The 27,258-nt window shown below is 38.6% G+C and overlaps 1 protein-coding gene across 1 annotated transcript in view; it reads right to left on the bottom strand.

Annotated features, from left to right (window-relative positions):
- LOC122664155 (probable O-methyltransferase 3) overlaps positions 1–21,588 on the bottom strand; it is a 41,814-nt gene extending 20,226 nt beyond the window's left edge. Inside the window, exons 1-2 of the mRNA XM_043859855.1 lie at positions 21,578–21,588; positions 18,908–18,919 (exon numbers count right to left, since the gene is read on the bottom strand). The gene's annotated coding sequence lies outside the window, so the exon portion shown is untranslated. The remainder of the gene's footprint in view (positions 1–18,907; positions 18,920–21,577) is intronic.
- Positions 21,589–27,258: the final 5,670 nt, after the last annotated feature.

The raw sequence follows: 27,258 nt of genomic DNA, 5'->3' as shown, positions 1-27,258 counted from the left end.
AGGTGGGAGCTCTACCGCATAACTATCTTAGTAGCATCCCATGGGATGTGAATTGTTCTATTTTAATTTCGAATGGTAGTTTTTGTTATAACTTGGATAGCTATTCACTCTTAAAAGCTAGCTGTTAAAAAGAGGGTGCTCAAGTCCTTATAAGTCTTAACATTAGATTATTTACATCAAATGTGCTAATTGCTTGTGCATAAAACCCTAACAATTAATCTCCCTTCCATGCGAGAGCACATACAAGAATTGAGATTTTCATTCTGAAAATTTTCCATTTTCATAATGGCGGCGGGGGAAGGGGATTATGGTTTCTCTTAATTTGTTTAATTCCACTGGGCATCTTGTTTGAGCAAGAGGTGGAAGAAGGGAAGGCTATCTCACAAAAAAGGCTAAGACAATTGGAGCGAAAGAACGATTAACATAGGCTTTTAAGCTTGGAGTTTGGGATTTATTGATCTTATAATCATATGCATATTGATTTTAAGTTGTGAACTGTTAGGAGTATTACCAGAGTAGCTCATCTCCTTTCCTAATTTTCCTAAATCTAGGGAATCCATTCTTAGTTCCATAAATTTCTCCTTGAGATCAATGTTATACAAATTGTGTTTGTTTCTTTTTATTCATGTTTTTAATTTTCCTTTTTCTACAAGCTACAACCCTCCCTCTTCAAACCCACCCCCCCTCCCCCTCCCCCTTACCCTTAAAAAAAATAGCATTGGGTCTTTTTAGGTGTCACTATGCTTAGTGAAGTATAAAACTTCACTATTTAGCACTTAGCAGTAATAGAAGACCTCACACACATCTCAATAGTCAAATTTTAATTCGAAACAAGAAAAATTGCTCAAACTCTTATTCAAATTATAGTAAAATTACCAAAATACCATCCGATGAAGATGAACATAAAATACAAAATGATCCTCTATCGCATGAACTAATTCATATACTTCACTAGGCATAGTGAAATAGAAAAAACCCCATATTCATTTCTAAAATTTCCAAATGAATGGACTCGATGGAGTATCAATCAATTTAAGAATTATTACTGGTTCTTTTGTTTAAGTGAAGAACTGGTTCTTTTTCCCTTATATCAATCAATTTTTTTTTTATTTTTTTTTTGGGGTAAAAACTGGTTCTTTTGTTTAAGTGAAGAATTATTGCTGAGTTGTCGGTTGAAGGAAAAGATCTAACAATGCATGTATGTATCATAATCACGTTAAATCACCGACATTTTTTTCTTCCAAACAATGAAAAAAGTGGCACATGAAAATGATAGAAAAAGACATGGTAGAATATTATAATGGATTGTGGACCCCATCCCTCGATTCTCACCCCGTGGCTCAACTGTGGGATGTCCTCTATTGTGGGAATCTTGACAAGTGAACCCAAGAAGGCGGCTTGGCGAACAAATTTCTTCCCTAACCAGAGGTTGATAATTTTTTTTACGGAAAAAGTTCTTTGTGCGGGAGTGTGGCCTACGCCAGTACTTCCATGAGTCTATCCCTCTCCTCCTCATATGAAAGGACACCTCTACCTTCATGTTTTAAGAAGGAGAGAGATAGACACATGGGAGTGCTAGCGTAGGCCACACTCCCGTACAGAAAACTATTTCCCTTCTTTTTATTTATTTTATTTAAATAGAATTGTGTGAAAAGGAGTGAAGCTCTCCAGCTGCAGCCGTGTAAGTGGTCTCCTTACATTTCCTTGTGGCACATGTATGGACATTCTTATTATTATCCTTTTCATTCCTAAAGTGTGGCAATGCGGCAGTGTTAGGTGCAGATGTTGACACTTGGCAGTAGTCGCATCCAATGGTTCGAGTTCATTGATATGGACGGTTGGATGCTGCAACTGCCAAGTGTCGACATCTCCAACTAGCACTGCCGCACTGCCACACTTCAAGGAATTGAAGAGGATAATTTTCCTTCGGTGGGGGGATTTAGTGATGAGGAGCTTTAACCATTCACCTCCTTCGCTAAAGTGATTGAATAAATCAAGACCATAAATAATGCTTCATATGAAATCACTATTATCCTTATGGAAAAAAAAAATATCATGTTTCATACTATAGAGGTTAAAAAATAAAATAAAAAAACATAAAATTTACAAAATATTTGACACCGTGATGGATGTTAATGATGAGAAAACCCCTCTAGAAAATGTTTAGACTTTAGATTCGATATGTCTTAAATTTAATGCTGAAATTCAGTTCCATACCCTTACATAAATGTTTATGCATATTTGAAATTTTCAACTGTCCATGAATTTTTTTTATATTTCTTAAATTTTCAAAGAACTATTTTGTGATTTGACCAACTCCATTTAGGTTGAAACTTGATCGGTGAACAAGAAACCTTAGAGTATATATGTCTAAAGATTTCAAGAGCCTGTAAAGATTTAAATCATGGTATCCTACCCAATCAATACTGCTGACATGGATCGGCGGCTATTACGGGCCACAGGAGATTTTGCTTTCATTTAAAAAAAAAAAATAAAAAAAAATTTAACCATTCTTCCACCTTCAATCTAAACATTTTTATTTTTAGGTTGTTTTGTTTGATCTCTTGTTTGTATTTTGATGGGAAAACCAAAAAAAGAGATGTTAAAACACGGAAGGATGAAATCTCCATCCATGTATAAAATAGTGACGTGAATTTTGAAAATTGTAAACTTATATGATGATCAATTTGTTTAAGAGAAAGAAACTGCAATCTTGTTTGATTCTTTATTTCATGTTTGACATCTCTTGCTTCCAGCATAGGAAGTAATATCTTATTTTTATACCATTGGATAGTACTCAAAAACAAGCTTTCCAATGTATTTTGAATCACTCAGTCTGGACTCGCAGTTTGAAAGTTCTTAATTTTTAAAATTTTTAAAATGAATTAATTTGGTTTGACCCAGTAAACCCGGATCCGACCGGACCCAGTTCGACATTTGACGAAGATTTGTCAGCATCTAATAAGCTCGTTTCGAGATTGAACGCAGATATGTAGAGCCACGAAGGTAATGCTAGGATTTGCAGTCCACACTCGACTTGAGCCTCTGTAACAAACTTCAAAATTTTATTCCATCACTTGAATTTTTTTCTTTCTTCCTCGTAACACATATCAAGACAAATACATTTATCAATGGTGCCCACAAATACAAGTCAAAATGGATACAACCTATTCGGATAAACATGAGGACAATGGTGGCAGATTGTGCTGTAACTTGATCATTTGATCTTTCTCGCTGTCTCCCCAAACAAACATCTGTGCTACAAGAGGGACCTTAAATGAGTTTCATTTCCTCACAGAGAGCTGATGTTGGGTCTGTGTGTGTGCTCAGAGGCCAAATAGCAAAGTCTTGAAGCATTGAGAAATTTTCTGTACTTGATCTGGATACATGGTAATTGCCGTGTGGCATAGTTGAGCATCACTTAAGACTTTCCATTTGGCTCCATGCTTCAGCTAGTACAATGATGCAAGGTTTTCAAACTCGGCATTGAGCATCTGATTGGTCTACATCAATTCCAATTTGACTCTGATTAGAATCGGCTGAGTCAGAGGAAAATGGGATTAAAGAGAAGAGGGGTTGATTTGTTAGAAATTATATTTTTTGGAGTGCATTGCTCAAGAAACTTGCAGATTTCGCCAAAACACCGACCTCCCTTTGTTTTTGAGTGTTATTGGTGATCAAAAGGGGAGAGAATAGCCAAGAGGTGAGAACTTTTTTCCCCTTTTGACTGACTCAATTTTCATTGTACAGAATGGCTGGAAGTCGGGATCAGCCTCCATCAATTCCGATCCAAATTGGGCAATTTCGCCGATTTTGACCCGAGTTTTGAAACCTTGCAATGAAGACCTCTCTTTGAATGGTAAAGGATTATGGTCCAAACTGATCCATCAAAACTAAGGATAAAATATGCTGAAACCAGGTTATATAGGATCCGGAAATAAATTTATCTTTTCCTATTCTTTCTGAGGTTGAAACTCTAAAAAATGACTCAAGAGCTTTAACTCTATGGAAGATACCAAGCACCACATGGTCCATGTCAATAAATAGATTGGTCTCCATACTCAACAATATGCTTTTATAAATGTAATCTAAGAAAAATCATCTGGATTTGATTAAGCAGACAGTGCAGAACCCTAGGAAACAAAACCTGCCTCTGCAGCTCAGTTGCTGCGAACATATTTCTGGCACCCTTCATTGACTCCACCAGTTTTTGAGGAATTACTTCACCAGTTGAATAGTGCTTTGCCAACGTCCTTAAGAATCGGTAGTCCCATGAATAGTATCTGGAAACGACCAGACAAGACATGAGGCTCAAAAAGTTGTTTTTAGACTTGAAACTTAAGAAATGCTTGCACATTGTTTGAAACCAAAAATTTTTGCAAAATCAAAGCAAAAATTTTTAGTCTTCAAAGAGTCATTGCAAGCAAAATTACTAGAATTATACAAGGACAATTAATATCTGTCTTTCAAAAGCTGAGTGTAAGACATCTAACCAACCAAACTAGACCACCAATCTGATCAAAAAGCATTTTGTTTCAATACTGTATGAACTTTTCTGTAGCACAAGCCAGATCTGAAATAAAAGAACAATAAATGGGAACATCCAGGCATATATTTTCTTTGTTGTCTGTTCCTTCAATTCCATTCCCCAATAATTGCAAAAGTTATCAACTGCAATAAAATTTATTCAAATGAACAGAAAAACCATGCATTTAATAACTAAATATCACCTTAAGTATTGGGACTTTCACCTAATCCAAGGCAACACGATACGCCAATCATTTTGATCACCATATATTTCTAGCAGATATTGGTTGAGGTCTAATCTTGAGATTTAGCTGATAGTTCTGAATCATTTGGTTTTCTTGGTCATCTGACTGATCTTTACAGAATCATGTTTTATGGATTGCTCAACCCAATCATATAACTTCTGATTTATTTAAGGCTCACAACAGACCCAGGGTTCACAGCCAAGTATGGAGACTTTGATCAAAGCCATCATTTTGGAATCTTGCTATTGGAAAATGATAGGACAGAATTTTCTATACAGCAAGAATCATATACCTTTATGTGGTACCATTAGATCAGAATTCTTTTCTCCATAGCATAGCATGCAATAACTTGGTCCTAGTGTAAAGTTTCATTCTATTTCATCAAAATTTGAAGGCTCCATTGGTTTCAATTGGAAAAAATATTTGCTGGAAAATCAACTTGTAGTCATAAAATTCATTTTGTATTTTTTTGTCATTTGTTTTTTCTCCCCCCTGATCATAAACAGCTAGGAAGCATATATGGGAATAGCTAGTTCGGGAAAAGATTTCAGCATTATTATGAGGTTAGTGTCCCCCATAGGTGCCAAATCATGACTGACCAACAATCCATCACCTTTTTTATAGAACCTAGAATGTTTGAATTTCAGTACACTAATTGCTGTCTTTTCATTCCTATAAAATTTCTTTCACTTTCTGGATAGTTCCAGTAAATAGGGCTATTTTGTTGCTGGTTTTCTCTGTAACAGCAGATCTATCTATACCTGATCCACCACAGCAGATATATCAACTTGATCTGCATCACTCAATCATGAATGTACAGTACTTCCCTTCATCAGTTTTTACATTTGTCCAACAATTGACGACAGAGTTCTTCACCTATCCATTCCAAATAAGAACCCACCATTAACTTCTAGATCTTTTGTCTAATTTTTAATTGCTTGCTTCTGTCTTGTAATTGTGTTAAGACCAATCCGTGCAATAGATTACTTGCCAATTCGCAACTCATGTCAGACTAACGTGTAGACACAACTAGAACTGGTTTGGATGTTTGACAGTTCTTGCACGTAAGTTGTCATTACATGGTCTGACTTTAATGTCCCCCTTTATCCTAAATTTGCTGTAGATTGTTACCTTTTGCTCGCTTTACTAACATATATTATAAAACACATTGGTACACATACATGTATGCATAGTTGTCAAAGCAGCACGGCGATCTAAGGCGGTGGAGGTGTGCCTAAGCGCTTAGGCTACAAAGCGCCCGCCTAGGTGCCCAAAGTGTTATTTATATTTCCCCTCTTTTCTAACATTATTTAGTATGCTATAATATATACCTTATATCATCAAAAATCAACATTAAGCCAGATCAAGTCATAAAAAAAATCAATTTAAGCAACATCAAGTCATAAAAAATCAACATTAAGTCACATTAAGTAATCAAAAATCAATCTTAGGCCACATAAAATCATAAAAAATCAACATAGAACAAGAAGACATCTGATCTGAAGAAGCAAGCTATTGGAAGTTTGAAACGATCAAAACATGCATTTGGTTTATACTGTTCTTAGAAACTATGATCTTATCAATAAGTAATTAAACTGCTCTCGATTTAGAGAAATGTTCTTGTTCTTTAAGAAGTTTGACTGATCAAATGATTTTATTTTTACATGAAACTTTTTGTATTCTGTAGAACACAAAACCAGCTTTCCAACAAATCCAAGATTGCTTAACTCTAATTTATATTGAAGGAGTTATGTTCCGATCAAACCTGATTTGTTGTGCGTGAATGCTATCAAAATCACTCTGAATGAAAATATTTTTTTAAATATCAAAACAAATGAATATTTTACCGCACTTTAGGTTTTAAGCAGTGTTTTACCATATTAAGATTTATGGAATTTTTATATTTAAGAAAAAAACTCAGAATTAGAAATTTGAAAATTTCATCTACCATTAAAAATCTAGTTTTTTTTCTTGAACTGGGTTGCCTTTTTATCCTTTTGGAATTTGACTTTTTAACTATTTTTATTGGATTTAGATAGGGGGTATTTGCTTACTTATGAATAACATAAATGATATTTGCCATAAATAAGTGCCAGAACCTGGTCTGGTACCAATTAAACCAGTGCAAGGCGCCCTGCACTATAGCGGCAGTCGTCTAGACCCATAGAGATCTACCTAGACGCCTAGGCGGCGCCTTGACAACCATACATGTATGTCATTCCCTTAGTTTGATTGACCGTTAACTTGCTTCATCACCCATCTAACATAATTTTATCTTATACAACGAGGGAAGAAGCTAAAAAACAACACCACCACAATCAAAGCATCAATCACTCTAAAGCACTCCAGTTTAGAGAAGGAACTACAGATGACCAATTGCGAAGATATTCAAGCACATATCAAGCATAACTGATCAATCAAATTTACTTACAGTTAGGGTTATGATTTCTCTATCCTTGTTTGGTTGGGATTAGATTTACACTCATAGTTGTCAAGGCGACCCAATGCGCCCAAGTGTTATTTTTTATTTCCTTCTTTTCTAACATTATTTAGTATGCCACAGTATATACTTTATATCATCAAAAATCAACATTAAGCCACATCAAGTCATTAAAAGTCAAGATTCAGCCACATCAAATAATAAAAAATCAACATAGAACTAGCAGATAAAAGAACTGAAGAAGCAAGCTATTGGAAGTTTGAAATAATCAAAACATACATTTGGTTTATACTGTTCTTGGAATTGATCATTATCTTGGTATACCTATTAGTCTCACATTTGGTTTATACAAGTAATGAATCCGCTCTCAATTTAGAGAAGTTCTTGTTTTCGAAGAAATTCGCCTGGTCAAATGATTTTATTTTTACATGAGACTTTTTGTGGTAGATAGAACACAAATCCAAGATTGCTTAAATCTGATTTATATTGAAGGAGTTATGTTCCGGTCAAACCTTATTTATTGTGTGCGAATGCTGTCAAAATCGATGTAAATGAAAATATTTTTTTAAATATCAAAACAAATGAAAATTTTACCGCTCTTTTGACTTCTAGCAATGTATTACCATATTAAGATTTTATGGAATTTTTATATTTGAGCAAACCATAACATTAGAAAGTTGAAATTTTCATCTACCGCCGAAAACCTAGTTTTGTTTTTCAAGTTGAGGGTTGACTTTTTATCCTTTTGGAATATGATTTTTTAACTATTTTTATTAGATTCAAATATGGGGTATTTGCTTATTTATGAATAATATCTTAAGTACATGATATAGCAATCATTTACATAAATAGTACCATAGTACCCCAAATATGCTACTCACTCAAAAAGGTTTGCAGGTGTTTCAGCTAAATCAAGAACCACTCTGGTACCAGAAAAATGTTGGTAATCCTACAACATTCAATAAAGAGCAGATCAGAAAAAGTAGAAAAGTTTTATTTGATCTGTATTTCAATAATTGCAAGGATTGAAAATACCGTTCTATAAAGCAGAGAGCGAAGAGCATGTCCAAACTCATGAAACAGAGTTTCTACTTCCCAGTGGTTAAGCCTTGCACTTGATGAACCACGTGAAGCCGAGAAATTACAGACAAGGGCTACAACCTACACCATCAATTAGTACAAATGAACCTGATCACAAAGATCCAGATATATGACCTAGAAACCATTCAAAGATCAATCTAAAGCACCGTTCATAATCACTGCTAAATTCAATGGAAGCTTAGCTGGTATACATTGCATCAAAATATAGATTCACTTAAATAAAGCATCAAACAACATTAATGAACTAATCATGTGAATACATCAGGGCAATAGTTCAGAAGAAAGACGATCCACGTTTGTGACTGTCCACGTTATTTGAGGTCATATTGAACCAATTCAAGGAAAATTGAGAAAATATGAGCTTCCTAGTCCATTAGGAACTTTCAAGCACCAAACAAATCAGTGTTGCAACATAATAAAAATACGGTTCCTTCAGAAGATGATGAGGTATTTCAGATTTACTCAATTCTGAAATAAAAATCAGAAAACAGAATTTTTAATTAAATCAAATCCGGAAATCAGATCACCCAAAAACTCAAATCGAGCTTCCCTTTTAGTTGACTCAATCAACACCCTCAAAATATGATTCAGACCTAATGGCAGGATATAGAGTATTAGAAAATTTTAAATCTGAAATAGGATAGTTGCAGGAAATAAGAGAATTTTAATTTCAGCAGATCAAGACCTTAGATCAGGGAAATACCCTGGTCGAAGGTCAATGCTAGGATACCCTTTAAGTTCCAAAAGTCTCGAGCCGAACTGATAACGGTTTCTGTTTCAGGTGGCTAAACAAACTTGACTAAAAAGGATCACAAAACGGAGGTACCACATGTATTAATTTCAGGCTAAACTAATGCAGATTAGAAAGAACAGATTGAAGGAATATGATAATAGGTTGAAGAATGAATGGATCAAATCAAAACAGAGAGAAAAACTTAACACTAACAATATCAAACGATGAGGAACAGAACAGTACCTTGGTGGTGGTAAAACAGAGTATAAACAAATAAAAAGATAATACATAATCAACGCCTCCTACCAATCTGGATCAGGATATCACGTCCAAGGCATCACACCCAAGGCTTCCCACCCCTATAACTGAACCGCACAACTCTTTGAAGGAACTCTTAAATCTAAATAATCTCATTCAATCATGTCTATCACCAATGGCTAATACAATCCATTTATAGAAGAACTAAAACAATCCAAATCTGACTGAAAGAAAAAAATCCTATTGGCTATTACAATCATAACTGAAATAGGAAATAAACTAATTAAAACTAAGCCGAACAAGTCTCCACGCAAGTGGTAACTAAACTCCAACTTGATCTCAAATGCTAGCTAGCCATGGAGCCCCCAAGATATGCATGTTGATCTCCTCATAAGATGCTGGCTCGGTTGTCATGAATAGACACAGAGAGTGGTCGATGTTTGTAAATACAAAAGCCCATACTAAACATCCATTTTCAAAATCAAAATTGAGAGAATAGTTTACCCATAACAGTAACAATAGAAACGTACGAATAATTGATGCATGCAGCATAAAATCAGGCCTAAAGTCCATATCCTCCATCACACATAACATGATTACTGGCAGGGCAGCTAGGCAGCTACCTCATGAAATTTCTATTAGCACCTCCAGATAAATATATCAATCAGCATTATAATCATTGCACTTCTATGGTGAAAATACAAAACGTTAGTGGTGAGGATAATGACAACTTACTACAAATGTATTGTTAAACACAGTGCAGATAGCAGTGATTGTGTGTTGGTTGTCATTGTTGTCAACACAGTGCATGTGTGTTGTTGGGATCAACACAATACATCTTGGTGCAGTTACAGCGCTTAGGCTAGTTCAAGAAGCATTCGGGTTGAGTAGACATGCTTATGGCAGTGCAGGCAGTGACTGGATAGTTTCCCCAGCATCCCCAATAGTTCTTAAAGTGTTCACAGTGGCAGTGACATTATTACAAGGGTTTAGCAATGTATACAAAGGTCCCATTGTGGTTGGGAGTCATCCAGGGGCATTTATATAATTTTGCAGAGTACAAATGGCCCAGACAGGTGACAGAGAGCATCCAATAATATGTTGGTGATTTAGTCAGTCACAGAGGTCTATGGAATGTTGATATAGCTCACAAGGGCATTTTGATCATTTGACAGTGATGTGACATGTTGGCAATGAAGCTGGAGAATCCGGGGATTATGTGGCAGCATAAGATTGTTCATTGCACTGTTTGGAAGCCTTAAACAGCCTTGGGTGAAGGCTAGATGCATTAAGAATGTTGATTTCATAGGTTTTCGCACATGCAACGTATTCGTCGGCATTTTTGGAGGGTATAATGACAGAACTAGGAGGAGCATTCTACATTAATATTTTAGTTCGTCGAGTCTTCTTTCCATCGGTTCAAACGGTTCGTCAATCCGGCGTCAGACGAGGGAGTTATGAATTTTCTCGTATGGGTGCGCAGAATAGAAGCAAATCTGAAATTTTTTGCATTTCATCTCATGCTCTCGGCCAGCATTACAGATTCATTTTTGGTCTCAGGGGTTTATTTTGCAAATATATATAAGTACTGTCTACAATGATATAATTAAGTGAAACAAGATGGGTCTTTCTGAAATTGTCAGAAGTTAAAAGAGATTTCAAAAAATGGAGTCATGAGTGGCTTTTTGAAAAAGGTTGTATAAAGTCTTTGATTCCTCTAGAGCTTTTGATTGGCTCTTCAAAAAGCACTTTGGAATCCGTGCAAGTCACTCTCTACCTTTTGGGAAGTTTTTTTAATCTATGCTAGATTGAAGATTCCCTTTTTGGAAATCCCATTGGCCCATCTAAAAAGGGCTATTTTGGCCTTTACATGGTCTCTTGTTAAAAGTAGAGAGAGGTGGTCTTCTTCTCCATAGAGAGAGCCATAGAACCGTGGAGAGCTGCAGAATAGAAGAGAAGAAAAAAAAAAAAAAAAAAAAAGGGTTTTTCCATTTTAGAAGAAAAAGGGCAACCAAAAGAATATGGTATGATCTCATCTCTCTCAAGCTTTGATTTTGAAAATAGAAGGCCCTTTGGATTGCACCAAAGCTTATTCTCAATGGGTTGGAGCCCTAAATTGCACCTCTCTTCGTGGTTGCAGCCAAGGAAGAAAGGGGAAAAGAGAAAAGGAAGAAGAAAGAAGAAGGAGAAAGGAAGAAGAAGGAAGGAAGGAAGAAAGAAGGAGGGAAGAAAAAGAGAAGAGAATGCAAAGAAGTTGAAGCTCAATCTCAGATTTGGTGGAGTAAAGAAAGAAAAAAGGAAAGGGAAAAAGAAAAGAAAAGAAAAGAAAAGAATGAGAAAAGGAAAAGAAAGGAAAAGAAAAGTAAAGAAAGGAGAAGGGAAGAAGAAAGTGGTTTCCCACACTGCCAGGAACCACTACAGAGCATCAGTGATTTAGCACACTTGAAGATTCCAGTTCTCCATCAAATTGGGAGAAGTTGAAGATTCCAGTGAGCTACCAGAGTTGCCAGGCTCGATCTACGGATACCAGAAATCAGAGACACTACATGGTTGTGAGAATTTCTATCTCTTAACTTTGTAATTTTTGTATTTTGGTATTCATTGTATATGCTAGCCGTAATGCATGTTGAGACCTATGGTAGATGTGCTTGAAATTGTAGGGCATTCATATAAGCCCAAGTATTTTTGTTGAGTTGTCCAGTTGCATCTGGACACAGTTTTAGTTACCAGTGGGTGTTGGGGAAACCATTGGAGTAATACCCTTATCTCTATACTTAGGGATAGAAACAGGTTAGATGTCCTGAGTCATAGGTGTGACTAAAATATCATCTGCCGTAGGTGCGGCCTCTCAGTTTTATGCTGGGAAAATTAGTGATGAGTAAATGCTGAGGTCCAAGTGACCATTACTCCGTGCACGTAGGCAAACTGCCGAAGCACGTATTTCTTTGTGTTGTGGATGAGTGCTTACCTTTGTTAGAAGTGTTTTTCTGCAGGATGGGTGTACACACCTGGTAGAGCCTTTATCAGTCAGGCTGGGGTGTGTATGTGTATATGTATGCCATCAGTGAGGTCCTCCAGTTGTGATTGAGTTAGTGTGCTTGAGTGAGGGATCTCCAACAGTTGACATAACAGCTCTTGGCAACACTTTGTTTAGCAGCTCTTGGTAGTAGTATCAGTGACTGTGGTTGTATGAGACTGAGTCAGGATTGCTATTAGAGTGTGCTTGTGTGCCTGTGTCTTTTGAGAAGACTGTGTGGGTGGTTGTGGTGAGTGTTAAAGATCTCAATAGGTAAACTAGGAGGTGAACCTATTGGAGGGAAAAGTTTTATAGTCCACTGATTCACCCCCCCCCCTCTCAGTGGCCATCACTGTTCAACATGTATTATGAACAGTAGTTTGAAACAAAATGGGTTCAAATGGCTGATAAACATACAGGAAGTTGGTATTCCGTCTCGGATATTTGATGCGCACCTTTGATGGCGAAATGAGCACAACCTGGATACTTTTCCTTCCTAGAGTACAGATCAAGGTATAGATACCCCAGGTCACCCTGAGAATACAAGTAGAGTATCTTCAATCAAGCATTAATTCTGAGTTGTTAGCAAGAGAAAATAATTAAAGCTTCATTTCAAAATGCACAAAACTAGATGGTAGAAAAGGAAATCACTTATAAGTTAAAACAACCGAGAAGAAAAGGAGTTTCTAGTGAGATCAACAAAATTTGCTATTCTAGCCATGGTTTGTTACAATAGTCTGCGTCACATTGTACTCTAGCTATTAGGCTGTAAGCCCTTGGCATGGTTCTAGACTGCTATTTTGACCTGGGTCGAAACCAAAATATTTTGGATTTCACAGAATTAGACCAAAATCTTATACATTTCGGTTGGCCATATGGGTGGTCAAATGATCATATTTTGGCCCAAAACTTTAGGAAAACCCTAATAAAGCAGTTTTAAACATACTTAAACTTTTAATTTGTAAAAAACTCACCCAAAATGGTAGTTTGGCTTTGGACCCTATGTTGGTACTATATGTTGTAAGTTTTTGTACCCTTTCTCTTATATAACCTATTCTACACATAATTTAGTAATAGAAAATACAACATTTGATTGGGCTGTAATCTTAGATAGAAATCTCTATTTATTTATGGTTTTTATTTGAATATTTATGAAAGATTTGATATTGTTATGTTTTTTTTGGTGGGGGGGGGGGGGGGGGGGGGGAGTATCGATTTCTATGTTTACCAGGGGGTCCACAGTGGCAAATCGTCACTCAAGGGCATTATCGTAATTTGACAAAGAGGAGATTTTCAAGAAAAATCGATATTGGACTCATTGCATCGAAAAATTAAATGGTTAACATTTAATTCTTGGTCGAATCGATTCGGTCAAGGAAGGAGGGATTATGGCAAACAAAATAGATTATGGCAAAGTTGGGAAGTGTGAAGAAAGAAAAAAATAAAATAAAAGAAAGAAGAGAGAAATCTACTCCCACGTAAATTCTCTCTCTCTCTCTCTCTCTCTCCTCTAGTTTGTTAATTCAAAACTCTTAAACATCTTTTTACCTTTTTAAGTCATCCCATCTCACACGTTCTCTCCCTCTCTCTACTCTCCTAGTCGAACCCAATTCCCTTGGATTATTTTTTTGGTTTTTTTATTTCAAAACCCATATCACTTCTCCCCTAAAAAGAGGGATGGATTTCAAAAAGAAGGAGACGGTTGGATTTCAAAAGGACCGGGGAGAATTAAAAAGGGGATATATATTCAACAAGGGGGAAAAAGAGGGGAGTTCGTTTTAGTTTTTGAGAGGAGGCTAGCTCTACGGTTTTGGGAGAAGAAGACTTGAAGAAGAAGAAGAAGAAGAGGAGACGAAGACCATCGCCATTGCTGCCATTGCTTCTACTCTCTTGTTCCCTCTAATTCTTTGGTTTGTATCCTAACTTCTCTTTATTTCAATTATGTTAAATGAGTAACTAAACTTGCTGCTGGTTTTAGGAAGATGATACTTTAAGGCTGATTTAATTATTCATTCTCTTTTATTATTGATTGTTTGGAAAAGACTTAGGCATCTCATTGTGATTTTTGTGCAATCATGTTTACATCTAGTTAGGGTAATTTGTTTTACGTGATTCAATTTAACCTATCAAGCAATAGTATTGAATTGATTCATGTGGTCGTATCGATGATACGGTATACCTGAGTGGATTGTGCGTGCGAGTTCTTTGAACTTTCGATTCATTATAGCGATCGGACGACAATTTTGCCAAGATACTTTATACCTAGAAGGGACCCTATTTTCTATGGTTGTCATGGGGCTTGTAGTCGCCATGAGCCAAATATGAGAGAGTTTGAATGATGAATCTGAATTAAAGTTGATTCAACCTAAAAACAGTATTGTCTCACCATCTTTTATTTGATTTAATCAGTTGCTAGTATTGGCTTTAATTTATAATTTGCATTTTTAGTTCCACCTTAGACTTGATTTAATTTTTTGCAACTTAGCCTCTATACCCCGTAGTTTGATACCCGTACTTTCCACTCGTATTAGTGTTTAGTTAGGTTTATTTTTTATTGGTTCAACGACTCAATCAAATTTTGGCGCCGTTGCCAGGAACTAGAGCACGATTGCTAGAGTTTTATCAAGTCTTTTAATGTTCTTTCAATAGCTTGCTTTAATCTTTATTTCTGATTTTCGTTTTAGGTATTATAGATTTTTGCATCTCTTAGTTTAACAGCCTACAGTAGCATTAATTTTGATTTATTTTTTTATGTTAACATAGCTTAATTTACTATTCATTCTAAATTTGTCTTCAGTATTAGTGATAGACTCACGTTTTATTTTTTGCTATAGGTATTGAATCGTTGGAGATTGTTTAAGAGAGAATGCGGTTCAGCTGGATTTGGTTCTTTCAAAAAGACACCGATGCAGCCCGGATAGCCTCTGTGATATTCTCTTACTTTTCTCTTTATTTTTCTTTTAGTAGCTAATTTCAGCCTTGTAAGATTCAGTCCCACGCTGGCCTAGTTACCCTTGTATGCTTCGGTCCCATACCACTTTAGGATTGACCTTGGTACGCTTGGCTTTGTGCTAGTTTAGGATTTCATTTTATCTAGCGTAGTTTAAACTTTTATTTATTTTATTTTTTTTTAAGGATAGTTTTAATTTACATGTGCAAGTTTCATTTTAATTTAATTCTGTAATTTTTCTTTACCACTATTGTAATTTTCTTTTTCTTTTAGTATAGGTTACCCTTGTATGTGCGGTCCCGCAAGCTTAGTTGCCCTATTTTGATCGGTCCCACATTAGGACATTTGACCCTACACTTACTACGTTTGGACCCCGATAGCTAGGTTGATACACTTGTATGCTCGGTCCTAGCCTAGTTTAGTTTGGTCGTTGTATGCTTGGTACACGCTCAGCCCGACCTGACTTATTAGATTTTGACCCCGAAATTGAACATACTTGTAGGAGGATTAGACACCGTATCAGGATGGGTGACGAGGCAAACCCATAAGCCAGGCCACTGAGTGATCATTTCACTCCAACTGCATACCAACCCCAAACCAGCATTAGGCTACCTACAATTGCAGCTGCTCATTATGAAATCAAATCAAGCATCATCCAGATGCTGCCATCATTCTATGGACATCAAAATGAAGAGCCCTCTAAGCACCTGGATGAGTTTTTAGAAATCTGCTCTTCAATAAAAATCCAAAACCTCTCAAAGGACACCCTAAAACTGTTGCTATTTCCATTTTCTCTCAAGGATAAAGCCAAGCATTGGCTGCATTCCTTGGATTCTGCACAAGTAACCACATGGGCGGAAATGCAACAGCAGTTTCTGAAGAAGTTTTTTCCAATAGGCCGAACCAATACCATTAGAAGGACCATCACCACCTTCTCCCAAAATAGTGGTGAAGAATTTCATGAGTATTGGGAAAGACTGAAGGAACTACTTCGGAAATGCCCCCACCATGCTATACCAAAATGGCAATTGGTATAGTGCTTCTATGATGGTCTTGGTGACCAATATCGTCAGATGGTGGATGCCTCTTGTGGAGGAACGTTTATGCATAAGAGCGAGAATGAAGCATGGGATCTTTTTGAGACCCTGAGTGAAAACTCCCAACACAGAGCTTCAGCCTCAAGGACTGACATCCCCACGCTTGGGCAACCGAAAAAAGGTGGACTCTATGAGATCAACCAGAGTGCTTGCATAAAGGCACAGGTTGACTTGCTGTCAAAAAAATGGACTACCTGCTGTCCGGAGGACCCGCCCAACCCCCATCAATCTCAAGGGGATTTTCTCCACCTGAGCAAGTTGAAGCTTGTGCCCTCTGTGCTGACCCAAATCACTATGTGACTGATTGTTATTTAGCAGCACAATATCCTGAATTTATCCAGGAAAAGGTACAAGCCGCTCAGGGTTTTGCCAACCCGGGTAACGACCCATTTTCAACCACCTATAACCCAGGATGGCGAAATCACCCTAATTTTTCATGGAAAAACCCTCCTAATCCACCATTTAGGCCACCGTTCAATGCCCAACCTAATGCCTACAGGGGTGGACAACAGCAACCTTACTCTCAACCTCAACATACCCCATCTTTGGAGAGTGAGGAAATGAAGGTGCTAAAAGGTATTAAGCAGAAAGTGTGAATCAATGACCAATTATTGCACTCCCACACTCACTCTATCAGCAAGCTGGAGACCCAGATTGGTCAACTTGCCGAAGCCTTCAATAAGAGAGAGACTGGCCAACTACCAAGCCAACCTATTGGAAACCCCAATAGTGCTCAAATAGGGAGGGGTAAGGAACAAGTCCAGTCGGTTAGAGTGTTGAGGAATGGTAAGAGGGTGGAAATACATGACACACCACCTACCTATGAGGACTTCCCCTCTAATACCCCTCAATGCACTACCACAACAGAGTCAACCCGCCCAGTGAAGTTGAATTAGAGGCACTGAGGCCTCTCATTGATGGGAATAGAATCATTACACCTTCTTTGGTCCATTCCCGGAAAATACTGAGAAGGAGAATGAGCGACTAGTTGGGGAGGGACCTCAACCGGATAAGTATACACCCCGAGTCCCTTTCCCTGATGCTCTCAAAACTCCATCCTCTCCCCCATATGGGAAGCAAGGAGAGAAGATGAAGGAGATGTTGGATTTGTTTCAACAAGTCCACATCAACCTTCCATTATTGGATGCAATACTACACCAATGTCGAAAAGTGTCATCATAGACAATTAATAGGGATTGCCTATTAAGCATGTTTATATATGTTTGAAGCATTAGATTGAAAAAAATAACACCTGAACCGGTAGTTTGGCTTTGGATCCTATGGTATATGTCACAACAGCCTTATAGAATGAACTATAAGGACCCCAAATACCAGAATAAACAAGGCAAACAAATAGAAATTGAAGTAGACAAGTCACTTAAGGTTTATTTTATTGAAAATATGCTTTGGGTTGGGTTATGTAGGCGTTGGGCTTTTCAAAATATGCTTAAGGTTGATCGTAGCAAAGCTTTGTTCACAATCATCAGTCCACGAAAATTTACCCTTTTTCAAGCATTCACTGATGGGGGCAACCATGGTACCAAAATTGCGGATGAAACGGCGGTAAAAGGATGCGAGTCCAAGAAAACTTTGAACTTCCCTGACTGTTGTTGGGGATGGCCATTCGCTCACGGCGCGGACCTTATCGGCATCTACGTGGATCCCTTCGCTGCTCACCACAAAGCTCAAAAATAACAGCCGTTCTTCAAAGAAAGTGCATTTTTTGGGATTTGCAAATAATTGATTTTCGCGTAAGACAATCAACACTTCCCTCAAATGCTTCATGTGCTTGACAGTACTACGACTATAAATTAAGATGTCATCGAAGTAAACCACCACAAATTTGCCCATAAATGGTTTGAGTACCTGATTCATAAGCCACATGAATGTACTTGGGGCGTTTCACAACCCGAACAACATTACTAACCATTCATATTAGCCCTCCTTGGTTTTGAAGGCCGTTTTTCATTCATCACCCGGACGGATTCGGATCTGGTGATAGCCGCTACGTAGGTCAATTTTGGAAAATACCTAGGCGCCTTCTAATTGATCCAACATATCATCGATCCTAGGAATAGGGAATCGATATCGAATAGTAATTTTGTTGATGGCGCGGCTGTCGACACACATGCGCCAACTCCCATCTTTCTTTGGCACTAGGAGAGCGGGAACGGCACATGGACTCATGCTTTCTCAGATGTACCCTGCCGTGAGTAGTTCCTCCACCTTTTCCTGTAGGATCTCTGCTTCCCGTGGATTCAACCGATAATGAGGGAGGTTCGACAAGCTTGCTGCAGGAACTAAATTGATGTGGTGTTGAATATCTCGGAGTGGGGGTAACCGAGTAGGTGGTTCCTCCGAGAAGAGCTCTCCAAATTCCTTCATCAATATTTGCATTGGTTCGGGTGTCTTGCCTTTGTGGTGAGTGTCACCCTTTACAATTAATGCATAGCACTCCTTGGCCTCCTTGACTTCTCTATGAAAGTCTGATTCAGCAAGCACTAATAATGTAGATCCTTCTTGGTGAGGAGTGGTGACCCGAGTCTTGAGAGGTTCTTTAGGGTGTAATGCAATTTTGTGACCTTGCCATTTGAATATGTATATGTTTTCCTTCCCCAAGTGCTTGGTTTCCACGTCAAATTGCCAAGGCCTACCCAATAGTAAATGGCATGCATCCATTTCAACGACATCACATAGAACCTCATCTTTGTACGTCTTGCCGAATGAGAGAGGAACCCTACAGATCTTCGAGACTGGAATAGCTGATCCACTCTTGATCCACCCAATTTTATAGGGTGCAGGGTGCGGTTCAGTCTTTAGTTTCAGATGGTCTACTAATGTCGTTGATACAAGGTTCTCGCTACTGCCGCTGTCGATGATTGCGTTACAGACTTTCGCATTCACAGAATAGTAGGTAAGGAAGATTTGGTGGCGTTGGAACCTTGTTGCTTAGGCGTGAGCAGTAGTCAACGCACGATGCAAGTCATACCTTCTCCTTCTTCAGCAATTTCGGCGTCATCGTCGTCGGATTCTTGTTCATCACTCAAATCACCTGCAACCACGTTCACAGATTTTCTTTGGGGGCAGTTATTTGACCGATGCCCAGGTTCACCACACCGATAACATTTACTGGGTTCAGCTCATCCATAAGGATTCTTCGTTGTGGTTGAGTTAGAGGGCACCGTAGCTGGTTTGGTAGTCGACCGACTCCCTTCTCCAATATTATTTGTGGATCGAGTCAAAGGTGTTGAAGGTTTGATTGGGTCGGTTGAGACTTGCTTCCCCTTGTCGAGATCGGATCGGCTTCTAAAAGTTGTTGATTGTCTGGAGAGAGTCCTCTCGACACGAAGAGCCATGTTTTGTGCTTCCACCATATTCCATACTGGTTGCAACGCTATACAATCTTGGATGGAATATTTGAGTCCATTCATGAAGCGAGCCACCTGCTGATCATCACTCTTCGCCAAGTTGCAACGAGATTGGAGTCTTAAGAACTCATTGATGTACTCCGTTATAGCCTGACTTCCTTGTGTGTAATTCTGGAATTGCTGATACAGGAACTGCCGATGATCAGGAGGGAGGAATCTTGCTCGAAGAAGTTGTCGCATGCGAGGCCATGTTTGAACTGGAGCTTTCCCTTGGCTTCGCTACGAGCTTTGTACTTGTGTCCACCATGCTGCAGCACCACCTTTTAATTTGTATGCTACTAGTTTAACTTGTCGATCTTCAGCCACGTCCATAAGGTTGAAGAACTACTCAACCTCATATTCCCAATCATAGTATCCTTCAATGTAAACGCTCCCGTGGAAGTTGGGAATGTCGGCCTTGATGAGATAATTTTCATTACGGACTGGAAATGGGGCATTGTCTTGTCAATAATTCGTCTGTCGACAGGGGCGACGACTCCTAGGATTCCAGTCATCGTCTGAGCTAGAGTTGTCTTCCTCATACCCTTCTTCGAAGACAGGGTTTCTTCCAAGGTTTGCTGGGCCACGTAGAGGTGGGTGTTGGTGTTGCAACGGACGATGGGGGTTGTTGTACGCTGCGCGAGTCCGACCTTCTGGCGTGGTCTCAGTGATGAGTGTTCGCATTTCTCCTATTAGAGAAATCCGAAACTCCCTCAGTGTGCGCAGGAATTCACCTTTTAGTAACGGTTGTTGGAGACCTTCACGATCACCGCCCTGAGGTATGCCACCTTCATTCTCACTAGCCATACCAGGAGCGTTGATCTGCGCTCTGATACCAGCTGATGTAGGACGAGGGGTGGAGCTTGGTATCGTCCAAGCTGAACGAAGAAGAAATACAGAGTTGGTTCTATCGTGACCAAAAAGAGAGAGATTCTTTATTCAGTTCTGCCTTTTCTGGTTACATTAATACCTTATTTAATAGATGCTAATGCAACTAATAATGGCAAGGAATCAATCATGGCTGGAATATCTTAATGGATCCACTCATGAATCAATCATGACTAGATTACCATAATAGAGATGAAGAGAATAGGAAGGGAATCCCACGGATGGGTAATGGATATGGATGCCACCTAAGGAATGGATACATCTTGCAAGGCTGGTCTTGGGTGGCACCGAGAGTGTTCCGCATCAGCATCAAAACCAAGAACAAATGTCAACTACAACAATAAATAAAAGGCTAATGAATACACCCCAAAAAGAATCATATATATGGAATGCAGGACACAGTTCTATAGCCATACTCCAACCATACTCTGTAACCAATTAAACTTGAATGACCATCTTCTGTTGGCATTAGATATGCAGAAATAAATAAACTAAGGTTCTTCCCCAGTTACCAAGGTATACGAATAACAGCCAAAGAACCAAAGCAATGCAGCTTTTTGGCAGTTTCAAATAAAGAACACCACAAGTAATGAACATAAGGACAAAAAAGATTGGCATAAAAGCTTGATTGCAATGTGTTCCATGGCCATTCACCTCTCCCAATATCATGCAGATTTCTAAGTATGGCACATCTCCATTCAAAGAAAACAGAAAAAACCCAGACCAAACTCTTTCAAAATACATGCTAAAGAAAATTCCCTAGTTCCTAGGCTTAAAGTATGGCACTCCAACAATATATCAATTGCCAATCTTAAGGCTCTTGAATTCAAGACAAGTGGATGACCAATAGAAGAGTAAAGCTTTAATTTTCTCTTTTATCCTCTAGACAGAATATGATAATCCTCGAAACAAAAGACTTATTCACAGGCAAAAATCCAAGCATAAATCCGGGATACTCTTCTGCTAGATTCTGCTTCTTCATGAGTTAGGCCAAACATATGGCCCCATAGATGTTTCAGAAAACCCTTTCATCCAAAGCAGCTCCAAAGAGAGATAAGAGGTAGTCAAGCAGTCCAAGGAAATCTTCAATGCAAGATCACATCATTTGCCCCCTCCCCCCCCCCCCCAACCCCCCAAAAAGAAAAAAAAAAAAAAAAAAAAGAATCCAGTGGGTGCTGGTGCATAATTAGCAGTTTCAATTGACATAAAATTTACCAAAAACCTAGCATGCCACATTCTGAACTTTACACAAATAGCAAGCTCCCCATTTAATGAATCAAAGGTGTAAAAAATGGCCAAAGTGCTTAAATACTCCCACAAAAACAATCAAGATGATACTCCATCTGCTGCAGTTCATTGAATAACAGCTGCAAGTTGACAAGAACAAACAAAGCCTGTTGGACAAGTGTGTGTCCATCAAACCCGGTTCGGTCCGGTTCAACCCGGTTCACCTTTGTATTGAACATTTATACATTCTTGTTTAATATTGTCACATGCGATATAAACTTTTTGAGCATCATGTGTCTGTAAGTTATACTTAAAATGGTAGTCGCGACTAGGGTTTGGGCTGGGCACCCTTATCATATGGTCGTCGCATTGGGTATGCCTAGACATGTGATGTCAGGGTACGAATGCGAGTGCTCACATGTTTGATGTGTGCATTGGCAAAGAATCTACTTTGTCGATTCCCTCATGTATTACTGCCAGATGTAGGAAGGGATAGACATGTCACCGACACCCTGTACCTGAGGGAACCCTGTCACTGCAAAGTGTGATCGCATTCTTTGGTTCATCAATGATTGAAACTCAAGCGAGTTAAAGCCGGTGTTCTGAGGATACGTGAACACTTTGTGAGTGAAGGAGTTATCCAACACGGCCACCATTGCCCGATTGGGGAACACCAAGATAGAGACTGTCTGTGCATGGTCGGATCAGAATCTGGATCCAGTGCCGTTTTGGAAATGATTTTGCAAAAATCTATTTTACATAAAATGATAAATTATTTATAATTATTTGAACAAAATATTTTATCGAGTTTTGCAGGACTCGATCAGATGCACAGACGCTCGTATATGGACTTGTACTATGGATTGGGGTTTGGCAGTACATGTGTACATACCCTAGATTCCATAATGATGGTGTTGATTAGTGGGGGATTGTATATGATAATAGTTAACATATAGGGAGTTATTTGAAATTTGCTCATATAATTGGCTCTTTATTTAATTAATGGAATTGGTGTTAATTGTAATTATCCATTAATAATTAAATAAAGTAGCTAATTAATACTTTCCCTATTAGATTCTGCTTCTTCCCCTTTTAGAAGCACTTTGAGTTTAAATAGAACTGTCAAACTGAGAGAGAGAGAGAGAGAGAGAGAGACAGACCCTCACTGGGATTAAAGTAATCCATCCAAGTTTTAATTAAAACCCTAGATCTATAAAAGGATCAAAAACGCAGGAGGGGGGTGTGCTCCACGTTTTTGCCAGGCCCTCTCTTCTGCATTTTGGTCTCTCTCTCCCTCTTTGAGATCTCTTCTTCTTCTTTTAGTTTCTCTCATCTGTGTTTGAGAGTTAGGGTTTGTGAAACCCTAGATCTGTGCTGAAGAATTTGAGAAAACATGGGATTGGCTTGAAGAACCTTGGTAGCACCATTGGAGGTTCAGATATGTTTGCTTGGAGCGCTCACTGGAGGAAAAACCACTGTCTATTGGAGGAGCAACACTTGAGGCTCACCAGGTTAGTAGTTCTTTATTAATTCCTTCAGTTTATTGATTATTAATATTTATGGGATGCGAAAGAAACTCGAATCGATTTATTTCCGCTGCGCATTCGAGTATGGGATGGATCCCTCTTGCCATGTGATGACTAGAGATGTATTTTTCTCTGTCCTTAATATGTTCTAAAATTGCATGGGACACATGAGGGAAGGAGAAACACTGATAGGGATGCACCAAGGTTCCCATGGGCAACCATGGGAAACCCTAAAATTAAAATGGGGCACCCATGGGACACCATGGGATAACCCAGGGTGTGCAAAACCCTAATTTTCAGTTAATTGGTTTCCCTAAGGAACCATGGTTTGATCCCTGGACCGTTGTTTGACCAATAGTGTGGTATCAAAGCCACCTTTCCCACCCATGAATATTGAATAATTAATTGTTAATATGATTATCATGAGTGGGATGCAAGTTGGCACATGGGTGGTTATAATATGGGTGTTGTAATAACCTTCCCATGTGCACATGGGTAGTTACAAGGTTGTTCGTGTAACAACCTACCCATGTATGATGGATTTTATTATTGATTTATTTATTCCAATTATTAAAACATGTATCCAAATAAATGATTATTTTTTTAATTTTAATCATGTGGGGGGGGGGGGGGAGCGCACGCTGCCAAGCCTCTGCACACGCCCCTCTCCCTTTTCCCTGCCCATTTGCGTATTTTTCTTTATTTTGGGCTGCTGCCTACGATGCCAGTCGCTACTGCATACGGTGCCAGTCGCTTCTGCCTACGGTGCCAGTGGCTACTGCCTACGGGAAAAACAGAATTTTTGGTTTTAAAGGAAGAAGATCGGTGAAGAGAGGGATCCCTTCACTCACTTGCAATTAAAATATGATTTTAATTTTTAAGTTTGGATACATGTTATCACATGTGATGTGGTGATTCAATAATTGAAGAAATCCATGTTATTTTTTATTACTTGCTTTAACAATGCCCATGCATGAGATTATGTTATAATGTGATTATGGGAATGGCATTCTAATAAAATGGATGGATTGTCTATGTATGTGATACATGGGGTTAAGGGTGGATGTGATGCTTCTCTTTCTTTCTCTCTCTCCCCTATCTTTTTTATAAACAAATGTACTCCACCCCATGGGTAACCCAAATGGTAGGTTAGTTTCTCCATGCGGGGTTTTTTTATTATTATGGAAATGAAAGTATATAGAATTTTTTCCTAGGTTTCCATTGTAATTTTAGAGAAGCTAGGACTCCCAGGGCATGTTGATGGTGATCCACATGTGGCGCTCAAAGACTTACTTTGAAGACGTGATCGGGCGAAGGAGATGATCGAGGCGTGGCATCCATGGCATGATTGATGCACCCAAGTTATTAGTTTATTTTTATTGGGAGGGTTCTTTAATTGCTTCTAATAAAAATGTCGTCATCCCATAATTACTTTTAATTAATGTTGATTAATTATATTGTTTTTAAATCTATCCATGATATGTGAAAGTTGTATTATTAAAGAAATAATACATGTATGATATGGACTAGTCTCAATCGGTAGACATGTTCATGGCCTCCTATTGAAGATAAATGTAAAGACTGTGTGATATGCCCCCGCATACGCCGACAGGACATTGCCAGGACCACTGTCACATGGTTATCTATAGTTACCTCTATCTAGATACGTTAGGGTATAGATAGTGAGAGGGCACTACGACAGTGGGCCATCTTTCATGATTCCATAAGTCTAACTAATGCAATAGGTAAATACATGACTTGGGTGTATGTCAGCCGACAGAATATGGGCATGACACCCAGGTGGCCGAAAATATTGAAAGCCCATGAGGCGGACAGCTTAGTCCACACTACCACGGTGTGCATAATGACTCCCGACAGGGTAAGTTATGCATGCAAAGGTTGTAGGTATCCAATTCATCTTTTTGGTCATGAGGAAGACCTAAATCATGAAAGACCATTGATGTGTGTATGCTCAATTTTTTATCAATAGTTGTTAATTCGCATGTGTTTTACTTGTACGTGTGTAGATCTTTATACAATGGCTGCCGTTAATTCCAACCTATTAACACTCATTAACGAATACAAACTTAATGGTACAAACTATATCGATCGGTATCGGAGCATTAAATTGCTCCTGACTGCAGAAGGAATGTATACGATTCTTGATGAACAAGTTCCTCCTCAACCCGACCCAAACGATTTTGAGGCAAATGAAGAGATCCAGGAGTTCCTCATGAGGGATTCTAAGGCATCACTTTATATCCTAGGATCGTTGGAAAAGTCAATTCTGGACTTGGTCAAGGATATACGCACACCTGGGGGTAAAATGGACAAGCTTGCTGAATTGTTCAACAGGCAGTTGACACACGTCCACTCTAATGTGGTGGGTCAAATCCATAACTCCAAGATGTCCCAAGGGACTCCAGTGATGGATCATGTAATGAAAATAATCAATCAGCTTGAAAAACTGGAATCCATGGGGACTGAATTCAGCTTGCGATACAAGATCGATGTGATCTTAGCATCACTCACTTCTGCCTACTCGCCCTTTAAGATGTCCTATAAGATGTCTGACAAGGAGATGGAGCTCACTGAGCTTGCTGACGAGTTGGTAGAGGCTGAGGGTTCCTTGAAAAAGGACAAGGCTGAGGTAAATGTAACTGATGTGAAGCCTTCTTCAAATGGGAAGAAGAAGAAAACGGGAAGTAAAGACAAGCACCTGAAACCCAAGGGTGGGAAGTCTAGCAATAAAGGCAAAGGCAAGTGCTTCTATTGCAAGGAGGAGGGTCACTGGAAAAGGAACTGTCGTGCTTACCTGACAACTGTGAAAGACAAGCCGGATGAAACTGAGGCTACTAAAGAAGGTACATGTGATGTTCACGTTCTTTATGAGTCTAATTTGTCTTTTGAACCGACCAATTCTTGGTTGGTGGATAATGGTTCCACTGTTCACATTTGCAATGATTTGCAGGGGTTCAAGGAGACAAGGAACCTGGAAAGAAATGAGGTGCGTCTTCGGATGGGCATTGGAGCTGAGACCATGGCAATGGCTGTGGGAACTTTTATTTTAAATTTTAGTTCTGCTAGTTTAGTTTTAAAGGATTGCTATTATGTACCCTCTTTCTAGAGGAAGATAATCTCAGTTTCAAAACTTGTTTTGGACGGATATAGTTTTTCCTTTAATACTAAGTTAATTATTCGTTCTAATAATTCTTTTGTGGCATCTGGATATATGCAAAGTGGTTTGTACTTCCTAGATTACCCTATTAGAACAAATATGGTTTCGAATGTTGATTTGAAACAGAAAGCAGCTCCAATGAACTCAACATATCTATGGCATCTAAGATTATGTCACATTAATGTGGACCGAATCAGTAGATTGGTGAGGGATGGGCCCTTAGAGAGTCTGAGGGTGGAACCATTCCCAACCTGTGAGTCATGCCTTCAGGGCAAAATGACCAAGAAACCCTTTAGCAATAAAGGTACTAGAGCCACAGATCTGTTAGAGTTGATACACACTGATGTGTGTGGACCCATAAACATACAAGCGAGGTATGGGTATGAGTATTTTATTACTTTCACCGATGATTACTCTAGATAGGGATACATATACTTGACGCGCAGAAAATTGGAAGCCTTTGATAAACTCAAAGAGTTTCAAGCCGAGGTCGAAATACAGTTCGAAATGCATCAAGTCCTTACGATCAGATCGTGGAGGCGAGTATCTATCGGATGAATTTAAAGAATACCTCATATCGTAAGGAATAGTTAGTCAACTAACTAATCCAGGAACACCACAACAAAATGGTGTATCCGAACGATGCAATCGGACCCTATTGGATA

The sequence above is a fragment of the Telopea speciosissima genome, chromosome 6 (genome assembly GCF_018873765.1).
Source record: "Telopea speciosissima isolate NSW1024214 ecotype Mountain lineage chromosome 6, Tspe_v1, whole genome shotgun sequence".
Taxonomy (NCBI): domain Eukaryota; kingdom Viridiplantae; phylum Streptophyta; class Magnoliopsida; order Proteales; family Proteaceae; genus Telopea; species Telopea speciosissima.
The sequence above is the reverse complement of the archived record's forward strand: the minus strand, read 5'-3'. Positions and strand labels throughout refer to the sequence as shown.